Source organism: Pseudophryne corroboree, chromosome 9, assembly GCF_028390025.1.
Source record: "Pseudophryne corroboree isolate aPseCor3 chromosome 9, aPseCor3.hap2, whole genome shotgun sequence".
Taxonomy (NCBI): domain Eukaryota; kingdom Metazoa; phylum Chordata; class Amphibia; order Anura; family Myobatrachidae; genus Pseudophryne; species Pseudophryne corroboree.
In genome coordinates, this window is record NC_086452.1 from 156334652 (window position 1) to 156354940 (window position 20289).

A 20289-nucleotide genomic window follows, 5' to 3' on the forward strand; every position below is an offset into this window, starting at 1 on the left:
GTAATGCCGAGACCCCTCGGGCAGCCGCCCAGGATGAGCCCACCTTCCTTGTGGAATGGGCCTTGACAGATTTAGGCTGTGGCAGGCCTGCCACAGAATGTGCAAGTTGAATTGTGCTACAAATCCAACGAGCAATCGTCTGCTTAGAAGCAGGAGCACCCAGCTTGTTGGGTGCATACAGTATAAACAGCGAGTCAGATTTTCTGACTCCAGCCGTCCTTGAAATATATATTCTCAATGCCCGGACAACGTCCAGCAACTTGGAATCCTCCAAATCGCTAGTAGCCGCAGGCACCACAATAGGCTGGTTCAGATGAAACGCTGACACCACCTTAGGCAGAAAATGAGGACGCGTCCGCAGTTCTGCCCTGTCCGAATGGAAAATCAGATATGGGCTTTTATACGATAAAGCCGCCAATTCTGATACTCTCCTGGCTGAAGCCAGGGCCAGTAGCATGGTTACTTTCCACGTAAGATATTTCAAATCCACCGATTTGAGTGGCTCAAACCAATGGGATTTGAGAAAATCCAAAACTACATTAAGGTCCCACGGAGCCACAGGGGGCACAACCGGGGGCTGTATATGTAGTACTCCTTTAACAAAAGTCTGGACTTCAGGAACTGAAGCCAATTCTTTCTGGAAGAAAATCGACAGGGCCGAAATTTGAACCTTAATGGACCCCAATTTGAGGCCCATAGACAATCCTGTTTGCAGGAAATGTAGGAATCGACCCAGTTGAAATTCCTCCGTGGGGGCCTTCCTGGCCTCACACCACGCAACATATTTTCTCCAAATGCGGTGATAATGTTGTGCAGTCACCTCCTTCCTGGCTTTAACCAGTGTAGGAATGACCTCTTCCGGAATGCCTTTTTCCCTTAGAATTCGGCGTTCAACCGCCACGCCGTCAAACGCAGCCGCGGTAAGTCTTGGAATAGACACGGTCCCTGCTGAATCAGGTCCCGTCTTAGAGGTAGAGGCCACGGATTTTCCGTGAGCAACTCCTGAAGTTCCGGGTACCAAGTTCTTCTTGGCCAATCCGGAGCCACGAGTATCGTTCTTACTCCCCTTTGCCGTATAATTCTCAGTACTTTGGGTATGAGAGGCAGAGGAGGAAACACATACACTGACTGGAACACCCACGGTGTTACCAGAGCGTCCACAGCTATTGCCTGAGGGTCTCTTGACCTGGCGCAATACCTGTCCAGTTTTTTGTTGAGGCGAGACGCCATCATATCCACCTTTGGTTTTTCCCAACGGTTCACAATCATGTGGAAAACTTCTGGATGAAGTCCCCACTCTCCCGGGTGTAGATCGTGTCTGCTGAGGAAGTCTGCTTCCCAGTTGTCCACTCCCGGAATGAACACTGCTGACAGTGCTATCACATGATCTTCCGCCCAGCGAAGAATCCTTGCAGCTTCTGCCATTGCTCTCCTGCTTCTTGTGCCGCCCTGTCTGTTTACGTGGGCGACTGCCGTGATGTTGTCCGACTGGATCAACACCGGCTGACCCTGAAGCAGGGGTTTTGCCAGGCTTAGAGCATTGTAAATCGCTCTTAGCTCCAGTATATTTATGTGAAGAGACATCTCCAGGCTTGACCATACTCCCTGGAAGTTTCTTCCCTGTGTGACCGCTCCCCAGCCTCTCAGACTGGCATCCGTGGTCACCAGGACCCAGTCCTGTATGCCGAATCTGCGGCCTTCTAACAGATGAGCACTCTGCAACCACCACAGAAGAGACACCCTTGTCCGTGGCGATAAGGTTATCCGCTGATGCATCTGCAGATGCGATCCGGACCATTTGTCCAGCAGATCCCACTGAAAAGTTCGTGCGTGGAATCTGCCGAATGGGATTGCTTCGTAAGAAGCCACCATCTTTCCCAGGACTCTTGTGCATTGATGCACAGACACTTTTCCTGGTTTTAGGAGGTTCCTGACAAGTTCGGATAACTCCTTGGCTTTCTCCTCCGGAAGAAACACCTTTTTCTGAACCGTGTCCAGAATCATTCCCAGGAACAGCAGACGTGTTGTCGGGGTCAACTGAGATTTTGGAAAATTCAGAATCCACCCGTGTTGTTGCAGCACTACTTGGGTTAGTGCTACTCCGTCCTCCAGCTGTTCTCTGGACCTTGCCCTTATCAGGAGATCGTCCAAGTAAGGGATAATTAATACGCCTCTTCTTCGCAGAAGAATCATCATTTCGGCCATTACCTTGGTAAAGACCCGAGGTGCCGTGGACAATCCAAACGGCAGCGTCTGAAACTGATAATGACAGTTTTGCACCACGAACCTGAGGTACCCTTGATGTGAAGGGCAAATTGGGACATGCAGGTAAGCATCTTTTATGTCCAGGGACACCATAAAGTCCCCTTCTTCCAGATTCGCTATCACTGCTCTGAGTGATTCCATCTTGAACTTGAATTTTTGTATGTACAGGTTCAAAGATTTCAGATTTAGAATAGGTCTTACCGAGCCGTCCGGCTTCGGTACCACAAATAGCGTGGAGTAATACCCCTTTCCCTGTTGTAGGAGGGGTACCTTGACTATCACCTGCTGAGAAAACAGCTTGTGAATGGCTTCCAATACCGTCGCCCTGTCTGAGGGAGACGTTGGCAAAGCAGACTTTAGGAACCGGCGAGGGGGAGACTTCTCGAATTCCAACCTGTAACCCTGAGATACTACCTGCAGGATCCAGGGGTCCACCTGTGAGCAAGCCCACTGCGCGCTGAAATTCTTGAGTCGACCCCCCACCGTTCCTGAGTCCGCTTGTAAAGCCCCAGCGTCATGCTGAGGGCTTTGCAGAACCCGCGGAGGGCTTCTGTTCCTGGGAAGGAGCTGCTTGCTGCCCTCTCTTACCCTTTCCTCTGCCTCGGGGCAGATATGACTGTCCTTTTGCCCGCTTGTTCTTATAGGACCGAAAGGACTGCGGCTGAAAAGACGGTGTCTTTTTCTGTTGGGAGGGGGTCTGAGGTAAAAAGGTGGATTTCCCGGCAGTTGCCGTGGCCACCAGATCCGATAGACCGACGCCAAATAATTCCTCCCCTTTATACGGCAATACTTCCATATGCCGTTTGGAATCCGCATCACCTGACCACTGTCGTGTCCATAAACTTCTTCTGGCAGATATGGACATCGCACTTACTCTCGATGCCAGAGTGCAAATATCCCTCTGAGCATCTCGCATATAAAGAAAAGCATCCTTTAATTGCTCTAAAGTCTGTAAAATACTGTCCCTATCCAGGGTATCAATATTTTCAGTCAGGGAATCCGACCAGACCACCCCAGCACTGCACATCCAGGCTGAGGCGATGGCTGGTCGCAGTATAACACCAGTATGTGTGTATATACTTTTTAGGGTAGTTTCCAGCCTCCTATCAGCTGGATCCTTGAGGGCGGCCGTATCAGGAGACGGTAACGCCACTTGTTTTGATAAGCGTGTGAGCGCCTTATCCACCTTAGGGGGTGTTTCCCAGCGCGCCCTAACCTCTGGCGGGAAAGGGTATAATGCCAATAACTTTTTTGAAATTAGCACTTTTCTATCTGGGTTAACCCACGCTTCATCACATACATCATTCAATTCCTCTGATTCAGGAAAAACTACAGGTAGTTTTTTCACCCCCCACATAATACCCCTTTTTGTGGTACTTGTAGTATCAGAGATATGCAAAGCCTCCTTCATTGCCGTGATCATATAACGTGTGGCCCTACTGGAAAATACGTTTGTTTCTTCACCGTCGACACTAGATTCAGTGTCTGGGTCTGTGTCGAACGACTGAGGTAAAGGGCGTTTTACAGCCCCTGACGGTGTCTGAGACGCCTGGGCAGGTACTAACTGGTTTGACGGCCGTCTCATGTCGTCAACTGATTTTTGTAATGTGCTGACATTATCACGTAATTCCATAAACAAAGCCATCCATTCCGGTGTCGACTCCCTGGGGGGTGACATCACCATTACCGGCAATTGCTCTGCCTCCACACCAACATCGTCCTCATACATGTCGACACACACGTACCGACACACAGCAGACACACAGGGAATGCTCTATTGAAGACAGGACCCCACTAGCCCTTTGGGGAGACAGAGGGAGAGTTTGCCAGCACACACCCAAGCGCTATAATATATATGGGAACAACCCTATATAAGTGTTGTATCCTTATAGCAGCTTAAATATAGTAATATCGCCAAAAAAAGTGCCCCCCCTCTCTGTTTTACCCTGTTTCTGTAGTGCAGTGCAGGGGAGAGTCCTGGGAGCCTTCCTCACAGCGGAGCTGAGCAGGAAAATGGCGCTGTGTGCTGAGGAGAAGAAGCCCCGCCCCCAATTTCGGCGGGCTCTTCTCCGGAGTTTGTGAGATCTGGCAGGGGTTAAATACATCCATATAGCCTCAAGGGCTATATGTGATGTATTTTTAGCCATAAAAAGGTATTATACATTGCTGCCCAGGGCGCCCCCCCAGCGCCCTGCACCCTCCGTGACCGCTGTGTGAAGTGTGCTGACAACAATGGCGCACAGCTGCAGTGCTGTGCGCTACCTCAGGAAGACTGAAAAGTCTTCTGCCGCCTGCTTCTGGACCTCTTCCATCTTCGGCATCTGCAAGGGGGGTCGGCGGCGCGGCTCCGGGACGAACCCCAGGGTGAGACCTGTGTTCCGACTCCCTCTGGAGCTAATGGTGTCCAGTAGCCTAAGAAGCCAATCCATCCTGCACGCAGGTGAGTTCACTTCTCTCCCCTAAGTCCCTCGATGCAGTGAGCCTGTTGCCAGCAGGACTCACTGAAAATAAAAAACCTAAAAACTTTTTCTAAGCAGCTCTTTAGGAGAGCCACCTAGATTGCACCCTGCTCGGACGGGCACAAAAACCTAACTGAGGCTTGGAGGAGGGTCATAGGGGGAGGAGCCAGTGCACACCACCTGATCCTAAAGCTTTATTTTTGTGCCCTGTCTCCTGCGGAGCCGCTAATCCCCATGGTCCTGACGGAGTCCCAGCATCCACTAGGACGTCAGAGAAAAAAAGATTTATCCCAATAACAATATATGAGGGTGCTTTTACTTATCAGTGGATTTCAAAGTTGCCATTTTGGAAGTAGGATTTAAATGGTGAAAAATATCAAGTCAAAACCGGGATGAATTTAATACAGTTCAGCACACAAGAACCGTGAAAGCAGCACCTTAAAAAATAGCCATCACTTATAAGTTATAACCCAATGTTTTCCAAATGTTTACAGATGGAGAAGGGCTTATTGCAGAGAATAGCTAGAAATTTAGCATGACAGAAAACTCAAATATATAATTTGCCTAGTATATGGGAATGGGTTCGGTATGAATGACTACCGGATGGGATGCCGGCGGTTAAAATACCAACGCCCGGCATCCCAATGTATGAAATCCCGACAGGGGTGAGTTTACTATGCTAACTCCTGTCCCTTACCTCTTAACCCTCCCTTCCGGAAGCCGAACCCTAACCTCCCCCCGGTTGTGCCTAAACCCAAACCCCCCCTGCCCCGCAACCTATCCCTCCCCCATTAGTGCTTAACTTAACCTCCCCCTGGTGGTGCCCGAGTCTAACCCCCCCCCCCATCAACAGCCAAACCCTAACCTCCCCCACATCCCAGCAGCCCAATATCACCTTCCCCTCCAGCACTAACATTAGCTCGGTGACTATACTTACAAGGGTCGAGATCCCATCTTCAGTATAGTGAACCTGTCGGGATTCCGATGCAGGGATTTTGACGGGGATCAGGATTCCGGTGTCAGTATTTTGACAGTCGGGATTCCGACAGCTGGGATCTTAAATCCCTATGGGAATGTATAGAATGTATAGACAGCTTTATGAGACCCCTCTGAACAAGTCATAAACACACTCAGTGGGTTGTGTCTGGCGTAACTCCTGGAGGCAATGGAAGCAGAGGGGTACCGAGGAGCAGTGCCGTAACTAGACATTTCAGCGCTGTGTGCAAGAAACAGCATTGGCGCCCCCCCCCCCAAAAAAAAACAACAACCCAGGGTTGGCTTAGCCTTACAGAGCAGCGTATGCAGCAGAAGGGCATCAGAAAACAAAAAAACAAAAATATGTTTCTCACCACTCTGCGTTGCAGCTCTTCTGCCACCTCCAAACTCCTGAGCAGGCCCAGGATGTAAAACACTGCACGGTGCTGCTCCTGCCGTGCCGAAGGTCCTTGCCGATCCTGTCTGGCAGCTGGCTTGACTCTGTCACGATCCGGGTATCTGGACGCCATTTCTTACCCATTAGATGCCTCCTAAGGCTGGCTCAGCGCTCCAGGACCGGATCCCATCTGTTATCCTGATGTGTACATTCCTGTATCCTCTCCTGTCACTCTGGGACGCTGTCACAGTAAACGCCATATTACACCTGTCATGGCGTCTCCCGCGGCCTCCGCCGCCATCCCTGAACTTCTGCATGCAGAGTGTCTGAGTGGCGATTACGTCAGCCGCGGCCTCCGCTGTGTCCGCGTGGTTGGATGTGCATCTGTCAGCCTGGCGCCTCCTGTCTCCGGTGGCCGGCGCCGCCATTACTGTTTTCATTACCACATGGATTACAAACCAAACTTCCCTCCAAGTGTCTGCATGGGCGCAGCCATCTTGGATTCTGTCAGCTGATCATTTCCACCAATCTGTTCTCAGTATTGATAATCTGCATAATTGCCTAGCCAATCCCTTCCTTGCTGCAGGTATAAATACACTGTGCCTGAGCAAGGAAGGCGTCAGTGCTTTGGTTGTCAAACCTAGTTCCTGTTTGTCTCTCTCCTGTGATTGTCTTCCAGGTTCCAGCTCCTGTCTCAAGACTTCCACCATAGAGACCCGCACCAGCATTCCACCTGCGGTGTAGCCTGACTCTCCAGTCCATTGTGGATTCATCTGTTTCCAGCTACATCATTACCTGCTTCCAGCTCAGCTTCCAGCAGAGTACAGCTTCCCTTAAAGGGCCGGTGTCCTTTCTACACTTTACCACTCTCCACCGGTATTATTATTTCTCCGCTCTCAAGTTCTACATTTCAGTTCATATTTCATCGCTCCCAAGTTCATTTATTATTTAACTGGTTCCAGCCAGTATCCACTCCGTGCTAACAACAGTCTGGTTCCAGCCAGTATCCACAGCAGCTGTTTTATCTTCAGCAACCCAGCTTTTCCTGGAACACCAGCTGGCACAATCCTGGGTTATCTCCATTGCTACAGTCGGGCCTGGTAAGGACTTTCCATCTAGAAGATCATAAGAACTATCTCACACTACCAGTGCCCTGTGGCTCCTGCCATCCTGTAGTACCCAGGAACTGTATTTATTCTTTGCTGACTTTTACGTTTTCTTTTACTGCTGCTGTGTTGCGGAGTTGTCATAATAAACATCATTGACTTTTATCCAAGTTGTCGTGGTCACGCCTTCGGGCAGTTATTATTCATGTTACTTACATGTCCAGGGGTCTGATACAACCTCCCAGGTTCCGGTACATCTCAGCCCCTACAACTGAGGCTGCCTCCCGTCAGCTCAGGCCCTCAGTTGTGACAGACTCCTCCTGTTCTGACTCCCACTGCAGTGCTCCTGTCACCCTCTCTACTACAGGGGTCCTCTGTAAGGGGTTCTTCAGGTCGAATCCTCACTGTAGGGGTTCTTCCGCAGGTCCTGATGGGTCTTGAAGCCGGTGGAGGTTGTCTTCTGCGGTACCTGCACGCCCTTGGCCGGTTGCTTCCCCCAGAGACGGCCCTAAGCAGTTTGATGCCCTAGGCAAGATTTTGACTGGTGTTCCCCAGCATTGACGCTAGTTCTGCATCTGACCCAGCGCCGTTCACAAAGCAGTACAGATCAAAACAGAGAGGGGGCGGGCAGGGGGGTGAGAGAGAGGGAGAGAGAAAAAAGAGAAAAAGATAGAGGTGAGACAGAGTGGGGTGAGAGTGAAAGTGAAAGGAGAGAGATAAGGGGAGAGAGAGAGAAAGGGGAGGGAGAGAGAGAGTGAGAAGTGAGACAGACAGCAAGGAAGAGAAAGCACTATGAGAGGAGAGAGGCACAAGGGGGAGAAAGATAGAGAGAGGAGGAGAGAGAAAAAAAAGAAACAGAGGGGGGAGTGAGACAAAGGGTTGATAGAGTGGGGGACAGAGTGAGGGAAAGAGAATGAAACAGAGTGCAAAAGAAAAAGGGAGAGATACGGGGTAGAAAGGGTTCGAAAGAGAAAGAAAGAGAGAGGTGAGTCACAGAGTGAGGGTGAGAGAGTTGAGAGATAGAGAGAGAGAAAGAATGAGAGAGAGGTGAGACAGGGAGGATGAGAGATAAGGTTAAGTGAGAGAGAGAGTTGAAAGAGGGAGAGGGAACAAGGGGGGGGGGAGATAGAGAAAGAAAGAGAAAGAGGGGAGACAGATGGGGGGGTGAGAGAGAGGGGGCTGGGGGGAGAGAAATGGGGAGAGAGAGGTGAAAAAGGAGTGTGAGAGAGAGAGAGGCGGGGTAGAGTGAGTGGGGGGGGGGGGCTACATGTGGGACTGTGTACCTCGCTCTGTCTTCCTACCCCTGATACTAGTGTCACTGTGTGCACCCCACCCTAAGTACAAGTGGCACTGTGTACCTCAGGCAGCGGCGGGTCCCTCTTCTCATCAGTGCCGGTAGCAGCTGGTCCTCCTTTCAGCGCCGACAGCAGCAGGTCCCCTCTTCTGGTTTTCTTGGGATCATGATGTTGGGCAACAGCGGTAGAGAGAGGAAGAAAAGGTGAGAGGGGGGGCTGGATTGGCTGGACCGCCTCCTCCTGCTAGTACTGCGCTGACAGTACTGCTGCATGCCCCTTCATTGCACCACACTGCCGCAGATCCCTGTTTCAAAAAAAAAAAAAAAAGTGGCAGAAACGACATGGGGTGGAGACGTGCCTGTGTGCCAAAACACTGCCTCCAGTCACCACACACACAGCCTGATCCCCCCATTCAAAACATACACACACACAACCTGTCGTCTCCAATCACTATACATACACCAGGGGCGGATCTAGACATTTCTTATAGGTGGGGCAGTTTCAATTTAATCCTGACTCCTCCTCTTCCTATTTATTTCTCCTCCCCCTTCCAGTCCTCTGCTTGGTATATAATATATTGGGGAACTGTCATTATTCTGTTCTATTCTTCGGTGAGGAACACCTGTCATAACAGCGGTGCCTTACCTGTGTGTAGCAATAACTCCGCAGCAGTGTCCTGGGGAGGCGTCTTGGTACTGGGCTCAGCTGCAAGGTGGAGGGCAACCCTGAGCTAGGATCGCTAGCTGTATTGGTATCAGGCTGAGCAGACTGGTCTCCCCGGCTAGTCTCTGTAGTGGGTGATCAGACACACTGACACTGTCTGTGACTAGCAGTAATTGCATATAATAATCCAGCAGCAGTGTCAGTGTGACCCTTCAGAGAGAGTTTGGGATGGGAAGGAGAGGTTCATATGTTCCACCATGCCCATTGTCCCCTTGTCTGGTCCCGCATGCAGGCTGCTGTCACACACAGGCCATACGTGTTAGTTTCCCGACACTTTGCTAGTGACAAGACCGGCGTGGGCTCCCATGAGGCGTTGTGGGTGGCCAGAGATGATGTGCCCGCTGTGGGTGTGATGATCGCTACGGGCTCCCCCCTCCCCCACGGTGTGTGCGGTGCCAGCTTGCGGCTGGGCTGTAAGCTGCTTTACAATCCGCTCAGCTGCAGCCGCCACTGCTACAGGGAGACGGAATTGGCAGTGACTGCTTCTGTCGCACACCGGCGGGAGACGGGTGAACCAGGTGACACCGGCCTATCATCATCATCAGCGGCTGGCAGAGAGAAGGACGTATGGGGAACATACAGCAGCAGCAGCAAGCACCAGGACCCTGGAACATTACAACCTGATTCGAGGACAGGACACAGGGACAAGGTAATATACAGGGACGCCGGACAATGAGTGACACACTGCCTCAGCACCTTGCACTCAGATTCTCAACGGCGGCTGCGGGCGGAGACGGTCTCACATTGGCGGTCTGAATTTGACACTTGTCAGACTCAGACTGTCAGTCAGTGCTGCTGCAGATAATCACGGTTGCGACGCGTTGCGGTTGCGGCGGGCGGAAGTAAGGTACGGGAGTGGACCCTAGCTTCTCAAATCTGCGAGGCAGGTGTAGGGGGGCCCATCGCCCTTTCCTCACCCCTTTAAATCCGCCACTGACATACACATAGCCTGTTACCCCCGATTACCACACACACACACACACACACAGCATGTTCCCTACAGTCACCACACACACACAGCCTGTTACCCCCCAGCAGAGGCGTATCTAGGGTAGGGTGAGTGGGGCATGGTCCCTGGGCGCCTTGGCAGGCCCAGGAGAGGGGGGGGCGCCGCCGCTGGCCAGGGCATCATGCCCCACTCGCCCCCAACAACCCTAAATGTGAGGGGAGGAGAGCGCAGCGTCTCTCCCTCACCGCCGCTGCCAGCACTAGCAGCGCTGCCAGCAGCGCTGCTGTGTCCGGTCTCCGGCGTTAGCCAATCAGAGCTTGCGGACCGGCTCCTGATTGGCTGTCGGTCCGCGAGCTCTGATTGGCTAGCGAACCGGCGCCAGACACAGCCGCCGGAGACGGGACGGGAGACCTGGACGGAGCGGTGAGGGGAAGGAGAGGCGCTGCGCTCTCCTCCCCTCACATAAGCGGCCGGTGAGTGAACGGGTGGGGGGGGGGGGAACGGGCACAGTGGGGCATGTATCTGGCACCAAATGGGGCATGTAACTGGCACTGAGTGGGGCCTGGCACTGTGGGGCATGTATCTGGCACTGTGGGCATGTATCTGGCACTGTGGGGCAATGTAACTGGCACTGTGGGGCAATGTAACTGGCACTGTGGGGCATTGTATCCGGCACTGTGGGGCATTGTATCCGGCACTGTGGGGCAATGTAACTGGCACTGTGGGGCAATGTAACTGGCACTGTGGGGCATGTATCCGGCACTGTGGGGCAATGTAACTGGCACTGTGGGGCAATGTAACTGGCACTGTGGGGCATTGTATCTGGCACTGTGGGGCATTTTCAGTGGCCACACCCCTTCTGGAGCGTGGCCACGCCCATTTTTTTCGGCACGCGCACGTGCTTCTTCTTCTTTTTTTTTTTTTTTTTTTGGGGGGGGGGGGGGGCGCCATTTTACATCTTGCCCTGGGCTCCAAAAACCCTAGCTACGCCTCTGCCCCCCAGTCACCACACACACACACACACACACACACAGCATGTCTCTACAGTCACCACACACACACACAGCATGGTCCCTACAGTCACCGCAAACACACACACACACAGCCTGTTTACCCCTCCCCCCCATTCACCACACACACACACACATGCACAGCATGTACCTACAGTCACCACACACACACAGCCTGTTACCACCCCCCCCCCCCCCTTCTCCCCAGTCACCACACACATCATGTCCCTACAGTCACCACACACACACACCATGTTCCCTACAGTCCCCCACCCCCCAAACACACACACACATGCATTCATGTTACCTCCAGGTCCTGCAGAGCCACACAGACACCCACCGAGGCCCAGGCAAAGTCGGAGGCGGGGCCTAACCACGGACCTCCGTGACCACGCCCCTTTCATTAAAATAATAATAATGAAAGCTGTTTTGGGAGAGCAGGAGGAAGCACTAGAGTCGGGATCTGCTTCCCTGCAAAAGCGGCCTCTGCCCCCAAGCTCCGCTGCTGTGGTGCTGCTGATGCCTGTCTGGTTGGCTGTGAGTACGGACGGCTCGGGTGCAGAACGAGGAGGGGGAGGGACCAGATAGTTGCTGCAGCCTGGAGTCGGGGATGTTACGCGATATGTACAGTGAAGTCTGTGGCCGTGTGCCGCCCAAGCCCGCGCAGTCCTGCTTAACACTTTGCATTCTGCTTCTGTATCCCGCGGGATGTGCGTGACTGCATGTGTGAGTCAACATAACCGCGCACATCACAAACGCCGCGTGGGAGAATAGTAATTAGAAAGTCACGCACCACAGCGCCTGCACTGCGGAACAGCTCTAGATCTGCTAGAGCGGCCAATCGGGAGCACACAACGCAAGATGCGCTCCCACCGCAAGTGCGTTGTGTGCCAGGCACACTCAGCACACACCTAGTTACTGCACTGCCGAGGAGCAGGGACAGCTGGAGGAACAGTGTGGCAGCCGATCAAGACTGGTGGTGCTGCATGGCCAGGCGCACTGCCAGGTCTCACTTCTCAGATGTAGCCTGGGGCCATGACCTGCAACAGCGTGACATCATAGGTCACACCGCCGCCTGCCATCCTGCCTGCTTAGCCATGCTCTAGAGTGGACAGAGTGACAGTCTGCACTGATGCTGCAGCCGCTGATGGACTGCAGGTGGCTGAGAGCAGGGAGGGACAGGGAGCTCCTCTTTCTCAGCTTCTACTTGTTACGTTCTTGGTGCTCAGAACAAAAGAAGTATTGCGTAGTTAGTCCAGAGCACAATAACTTGACGCTGAAACGATGGCAAGGTGTAGTAGTAACCCCTAGCAACCTACCTCCGTTGTTTCACCCGCGTGGTCAGTTTACGCCTGTGAGACTATGTGTTCTTGGGCCTCCGGCAGCCGCGTTTGAAGGGCGGATTAGGTCTGCCCAACTCCGATGCCCCCAGGTCTTGATATGAGACAAGGCGTAAACCGAGATGGAATGATAACAAGGGGACCTCTAACTAAACCAAACCCAGAGCTAGGGGCTACTAAGAGACCTAAAACTAAATGTATGTGCAGCACAGCCGCCAGGACAAACAACAACAAAGGAAATGCTGTCCACACACCGACACAATACTGTTGTTTACCGGTGGTGACAGCATACGCAGAACCTCTGCAGAACCTCCAAAATAAATATAACAAGATGCTGCGGCCTAAGCCGACGAACGCGGCAGAGCCACTACTCACGAAACCGGTACAAATACTGGCAAACGAAGAGGAACCCCCAAAGTAGCTGACACAGGCACTCAGGACCGGAGGACAGGCAGAGTTCTAATGGCAGACCAGTGGACACCAAGGAACAGGATACGGGATCAGGAACAGACAAAGCCACTGGACTTCTGGACAAGAATGCTTCAAGGCTGGAAGCAGCTAGACAAGCTATCACCAGCGTCTGTGTAATGCACCTAGACAGACTATAACAAGGATTTCTTCCAATCACAGCAGGGACCCTAATTAATTATGTCGTGCAGCTGCCCTGCTGCACAACTCCAAACTGACAGATGCAATTAACAGACAGGTGAGGCTAGACACATGGAAACAGGCTGCAATTACACAGACTCACCACCGGCGGCAAACAAGAGTCTTCTAAACCAGAGCAAAAGGAAATCCTGGCCTGCAAGAAAACTATAACATAAAATACATGAACAGTAATGAACCACTGCTTGTGGTTCATAACACTACTGACATCTGAGGTACGTCTTCTGTGGGGGCTGTGGCACATTGTATGTGAAACGAAGGTTTGGAAGATTCCTTGGTGCAAATGGTGGAACACAAATGCTATAGCTTGCTCCATCCTGATCCTGGTTATACCCCAATAACCAAGAAGGACTATGAGTAATGGATGTGGATCAAGAGAGTGCGCTTTTGTGATATAAGGGAGAGTCAAGTGGAATATTGGTACTTAGACGTGCAATAAAAGGAAATAATATGACATAAAATAACTTTCCTTTAATCTATGGTCATCTTTGTGTGCCTCTTTGCTCATTCACAGCATATGTCCAATCACTGGTACATATGTAAATATAATTAACGGCAAAGCATAGTGTGATTCCGTAAAAAAAGTATTATAATACGGTTACATGAAAATATAGTATAAAATAGTATTGGCTACAATAAAGTGGTGTACTGGCTAAGAGTCGACAACAGTAGCCAGATTATAACAATACACAACTACAATACACTCATGTAGCATCCAGGTAAAATATATACAAGGTGGGTGATTACCAAATTCTGGTGAAAATCAGGCCTCTACAGATGTAAACACAGAAACTGGCTCCGGAACCGGTTTGCGGGACTTTAATTATCAGGATCTGAATTGTCATAGGTGTAAATGGTAGGTTAACACTCCTGTCACCTGCTGACGCGTTTTGGGTGTCTAGACTCTTTATTAAGGCAGTGCCTATCTCTTAGGATGACTTGAAGACTTCTGTCATATTTTGGCTCTGACATAGCCACAAATTTATATGTGTGTTATACTGTCCACTATGATATCATCTTGCTACTATGGGCCTAATACAGACCTGATCACGGCAGCAAAATTGTTCCATACCTCCCAACTGTCCCGATTTTCGCGGGACAGTCCAGTTTTTTGAGGACTGTCCCGCTGTCCCACCCGTGGGCCGCACTGTCCCGCGGTGGGGGGTGGGGGGGGGCAGTTGGGTGTCTCTTGCACTCGCTGCCCTGCTTAGCAAAGCAGCGGTGAAAAGACGCACAGCATCTATTCACTGGAGTCAGAGGGAGAGGGGGCATGCCCCCTCAGTGATGAAAACGGGGGCGTGGCTCGCAATTGCGGGTCCTCCCGCGAAACCACGCCCCCTTTCTTAGGCCACACACCTCTTTCGGGAGTGCGCGCGGCTTCGCCGTGCATGTGTCCCTCCTTGCAAGAAAGAAAAATTGGGAGGTATGTTGTTCTCTAATCGTCAAAACCATGTGCACTGCAGGTGGGGCAGATATAACATGTGCAGAGATATTTAGGTGGGGGGGTGTTCAAACTGAAATCTAAATTGCAGTGTAAAAATAAAGCAGCCAGTATTTACTCTGCACAGAAACAAAATAACTCACCCAAATGTAACTCTCTCTGCATATGTTACATCTGCTGCCCCCCCCCCCCCCCCCCCCCCCGACTGCAGTGTACATGGTTTTGCCCATTAGATAGCAATTTTGCTGCTGCGATCAGGTTTGAATTAGGCCCTATATCATGCTTTGTAGATATTGTATTGTGACATGATTTCATAATGGAGGATATCTCTGCGCAGTGCGGACTGGTACATGAAAGGGCCCACTGGGGGAATGTAATGGTAGGGGCCCATTTTAGGGGTGTGGTCAGTCTCCTGAGGGGGTGTGGCCAGTCACCACATTGGTTTACCTAACAGAGAGTGCATGGACTGGGCCCCTTGATAAATATATATAGTAAATACTGTTAGTACATGCATGATAATATAACAGATTGTACAGCATTGCTTTATAGAAAATGTAAATACCAAATTGCTTTCTCACAAATATTTAAAATGCCCGCTCTAATATATATTGTAAACGCCTGCACATCTTATTACCATGTGCCATGAATGTGCGCTATACATAGCAAAACACTGCATCCCATAAGATAAAACAATACACCCACACATTATCTGAGTTCCAAAGCTCATTGATGTATATATTTGTTTTTAAAAGGATATGGATTCAAAATATATTACAATGCACAGTATACCTATAGTTACATGAATACAATAGCACAGTAATCAGTTAATACAAAATACATATAGTTACAGTTACATACAGTTACCAGCCAGCATACAATACCATTATCTTTCTCATAAATTCGTCTCTCCATATCACTCTCTCTCTCTCTCTGTAAAATCATGCAGGAACTGGTCTAGAAGCAACTCCATCATCCTCTGAGACAAAACAGCAACTGCCTCCTGTGTGATCAGCAATGTGTTATCTAGTTTTTGGGGGAGGGGACTTTCTCATTCATGATGAGTCACTAGTCTATTTGTATATGCTCCACAGGTTCAGCCTTGAAGACATCCAAAGGGGCTGGCCTGAGCTTCCTGTCCACTACCTGTTTGGAATATCTATTGTTCTAATAAAAGTGATTTTACCTTTCATACATTTAATCATAACTATTTGTTGCAATGTCCTACAACTTAATAACAAGTATCAAATGAATCTACACATTAATCTGGTTGCTTAAATACCAAATATGACAGGTGTATCTTGCTTCATTCAAATAATACACATACATGACATTACTTCATTATATAGATGTCTGGCGCTTGATATTATTATAATTATGTGCTGTATGAAATAAGTGTTGAATCCATCTCTGTGGCATGTCCGTGTAAATGCGTGTTTTACCATATATATTGCTGTGCTCGCTGCGCGTATTTGCAAGTATAGCGACTTATATGTGTGTAGAGTTTGTATGTTCTTTCTATGTAATATTTTTGACTTCGACAGTCCACCCTTTGGGAGTAAACAATAACTGCCATCAATTATTAACATAAGAAAAAAAAAATATTTCATACAATAATCGGTGACCTAGACACAAGTATGTATTCATTTCGCAAATCAGACACTTGACTATATTTGGGGAAGACAGAGAGGAGGACGAGACATCCTCTATATGCACTCGGCGGTCATGGGACCACTGGTTGGGTGTGGAACAACATTCAACCTATAGAGTATGCTGGGACAGTGCTTTGGCCTATAATGTCTTATTTGCGACGAACATTTCACACATACATGTACCTACGTCTTTGTACACTGATGTTTGGATTCGATTGAGGTTCTGCTGGGTAGATGAAGAAGGCACAAACAAATCGTGAAAGTGACATATAAAATCCCTATCATTTTCTGAACATTGTTTCCATTTCTGGAACGTATGCTAGGTCTGTTTAATCATTGAACAAGGGTTATAAGTGGTGTCCTTCCTAAATAACATAAACCTTCGGAGTTCGGGGAGAGCCACTCATAAACCTTTCTTCCACATATATTAATGAGCTCTTTATCTGCAATGTGTGAATAGCCATTGTCTGATTGTTCCTGATTACCTCCGAACTCCATAACTACTAGACCTTTGATTTTTCTCTGATTTTAACAAACTGATCGGCTAATCCTGGGATCCTATAAGGAAATCACTCCTTCCTCCAGAACCAGTTCCAGTCCCACACTCGACTCCTCATAAAAAAAACTTGCAAAAATAGAATATCCTGAAAAAAACTGTTTGTCAGCGGGAAAGACAGAAAAGAGAAATAGAACAAAACAACTCTTGTTCATAACATAACAAATCAATTACAATGACTGGTCTTTCTGCAATCCTTTAGTACGCTCAGGTAGTGTTCAACAGTGCCGCCTCTCAGTCTTCACGGAACAGAGTCTCTGGTGATACTTTTGCGATCTCACTCCATTTACGAGTTCCTTCCAGACTACCGACTTTCCTGCAATGGGAATCGTGGACCCAAGTCTCTCTCTCGGCTACTTTCACTGGGATAGTGCTGTCAACAAAACTTGGTATGGTCCTTCCCACCTGTCTATTAGGCAACCTGAGCGTAAGGACAAACACACAGTCTCTTGGTTCACAATCAAGACAGTTAGTATTTGGCATGCCAGCAATCAACAATTTCAAGTTCTTTTGTCAAGTTCTCAAATGCTGGCTCATCTCAATAAGGTACTGTACTGTCACCTCATTGGTGTATTTCTGATCATTGTGCGGATCAATCATGACATGAGGTTGTCTTCCAAAAACAACCAAAAAGACACAAATACCAAAACAAATTTTGAAGAGGGTGATTTGTCAAGTGAAGATCTGGGAGTGGTTCTGATGCTACATGATACTAGTGGCAGTATCTATGATCACAATGGTACAATTTCAAGCTTTGCTCCTACTTCTAGGGGTACCATTATCTACACAAATTTCTGCACAATTTTTCTTTGTGGTAAACACAGCAGCATCCGTGGCGGCAGGAAATGCCTCTACCCAGTTTGAGAAAACATCAGTGCACACCAATACATAAGCAGACAAACAATTTGGCAGTTGCTCAATCATACCTGGAGATAATTATATATCAGGTGCTGGAAGGGGGAGGGGTCACAGACAAACAACAGACAGAGAGGAGGGGGGGGGGGTGCAAATCCCCACCCCTAAATTCCCTTCCGCACACTGAAAATGACCTGTAACCATCCCTGAATCTATCTGGTAATAAAATTCAGAGAATTCGTCACAAATGTTTGCAAACACATGTTTAGCTGCTGGCCACTTCACGGCTTCTCTGATACAGCAGTCCTAACCTACATAATAGCAGTGCCCACATAGGGACATGTAATTTGTCACAGTAGGCCTCATGATAAAGGCTATTACTAAAACACTTCCAGACAGAGAGCTAACTTACCCAGGAGCCACCCCCAGGATCTCCCATTGGCACTACAAGGAACAGCATGCCTTCCAAATGCTGCTCCCATTCAATGCCTCTTGCACACAAGCAGACAAACAATTTGGCAGTTGCTCAATCATACCTGGAGATAATTATATATCAGGTGCTGGAAGGGGGAGGGGTCACAGACAAACAACAGACAGAGAGGAGGGGGGTGCAAATCCCCACCCCTAAATTCCCTTCCGCACACTGAAAATTACCTGTAACCATCCCTGAACCTATCTGGTAATAAAATTCAGAGAATTAGTCACAAATGTTTGCAAACACATGTTTAGCTGCTGGCCACGTCACGGCTTCTCCGATACAGCAGTCCTAACCTACATAATAGCAGTGCCCACATAGGGACATGTAATTTGTCACAGTAGGCCTCATGATAAAGGCTATTACTAAAACACTTCCAGACAGAGAGCTAACTTACCCAGGAGCCACCCCCAGGATCTCCCATTGGCACTACAAGGAACAGCATGCCTTCCAAATGCTGCTCCCATTCAATGCCTCTTGCACACAAGCAGACAAACAATTTGGCAGTTGCTCAATCATACCTGGAGATAATTATATATCAGGTGCTGGAAGGGGGAGGGGTCACAGACAAACAACAGACAGAGAGGAGGGGGTTGCAAATTCCCACCCCTAAATTCCCTTCCACACACTGAAAATTACCTGTAACCATCCCTGAACCTATCTGGTAATAAAATTCAGAGAATTAGTCACAAATGTTTGCAAACACATGTTTAGCTGCTGGCCACGTCACGGCTTCTCCGATACAGCAGTCCTAACCTACATAATAGCAGTGCCAACATAGGGACATGTAATTTGTCACAGTAGGCCTCATGATAAAGGCTATACATAACAATAACCAATAACCAATACATAACAATAATTCCTAAAGGGTGTTAACTGTACGAAGTCGATTTGTATTTCCTGAAAAGATCCGTCTACAGGAGGGATATGGGATGGCTCTGTTGGTATTGCTTCACCAATATTCTTCCCCAAGCAAGCAAGACAGGTCATTGCTCTCTTACCTGCATGAGAATAGAATCCTGGTGCACACCAGTAGGTTCTCATCAGCCGGCACATACCCTCTTTGCCTATATGAGTCAGACCGTGTGCCACCTCAGCTAGACTTGGAAGGTATGCTCTGGGGGCTACTGGCTTACCGTGTCCACCTGTCCACAGTCCTGAGGACTCCTGGTCATACCCCTTTGTCCTCCAGACTGCCTTTTCCTATAGGGAACACAAATTTTTCATTTTAATTTACTATCGTGTGTTTGCAATGTAGAGTACCATGAGCATAACTAAAAAAAAAAACATCTCTAGAGGAGAGAAAGAAGAAGAAAATGAAAAAGAAAATGTCAGGTTTGCCATTCACCAACAGGCATATCAGTGTCTATACAAAATTTCCCTTCACCAGTATTCCCATTCTCCACCCTTTGTGCATGACAAGGCACACTGCAGTAATACTGGTGTTATCGTGCTGTTGAGATATACTGGGTTTGGGCAGAACTCTGAAGGACCTAGGCATGTGGAGTTTGAACTGTAATTGGGTCCATGTATTGTACCACCCTGTGTGAACGCAAAAGATGAAGAGGAAACTGTAGAGAAACAGAATAGAGGTTGGTGACAGATGAGTTTGTAGAGGTGAAGATTTTATAAAAATTTGACAACTGGATTGGGCACTACAGGGAAGTGATTCTCTACTTGGTCTACTCCCCTTAAAAAAATTCTATGTTTATCGTATCGCTATTGGGACTATCCCAGCCATCAGTCCAGTGTCCTGTTCATCCTAAATTCATAGGGAACCCGGTATCTGTGAGATAATTTCCTCCACCTGTGATGGACATGCATCTAGAACCATGAAATGTAACATTAGTCTTCGTGGGTGTCTAACATACTTTGTACTTCCTGAGCGGGAGCACAGTATATGTATATCATATCTAACAAAATTAAGTTAATCAGGGGCCATTTCTGCTAGGAAAAAGAAGCAAAAGTTTAGAGACCCCATCTTAACCCCAGCAAGTTTTGTCAAAGGGTAATGTTGCATTTATTTTGTTCTTCCCATTAGCCGAATCTGTGTTTTCTATATGGCTTATGATTCCTTACTATATGTCCCTTGGTCCCGTCTATGTGTTTAATAATCTGGCTTGTGTTT

General features: G+C 48.9%; 1 long non-coding RNA gene across 1 annotated transcript in view; it reads right to left on the reverse strand.

The window, feature by feature from the left end:
* LOC134956841 (uncharacterized) overlaps positions 1 to 11867 on the reverse strand; it is a 48790-nt gene extending 36923 nt beyond the window's left edge. The window contains exons 1-2 of the long non-coding RNA XR_010186224.1: positions 11487 to 11867; positions 8561 to 8801 (exon numbers count right to left, since the gene is read on the reverse strand). This is a non-coding gene — a long non-coding RNA (uncharacterized LOC134956841). The remainder of the gene's footprint in view (positions 1 to 8560; positions 8802 to 11486) is intronic.
* Between the last annotated feature and the right edge of the window lie 8422 nt (positions 11868 to 20289).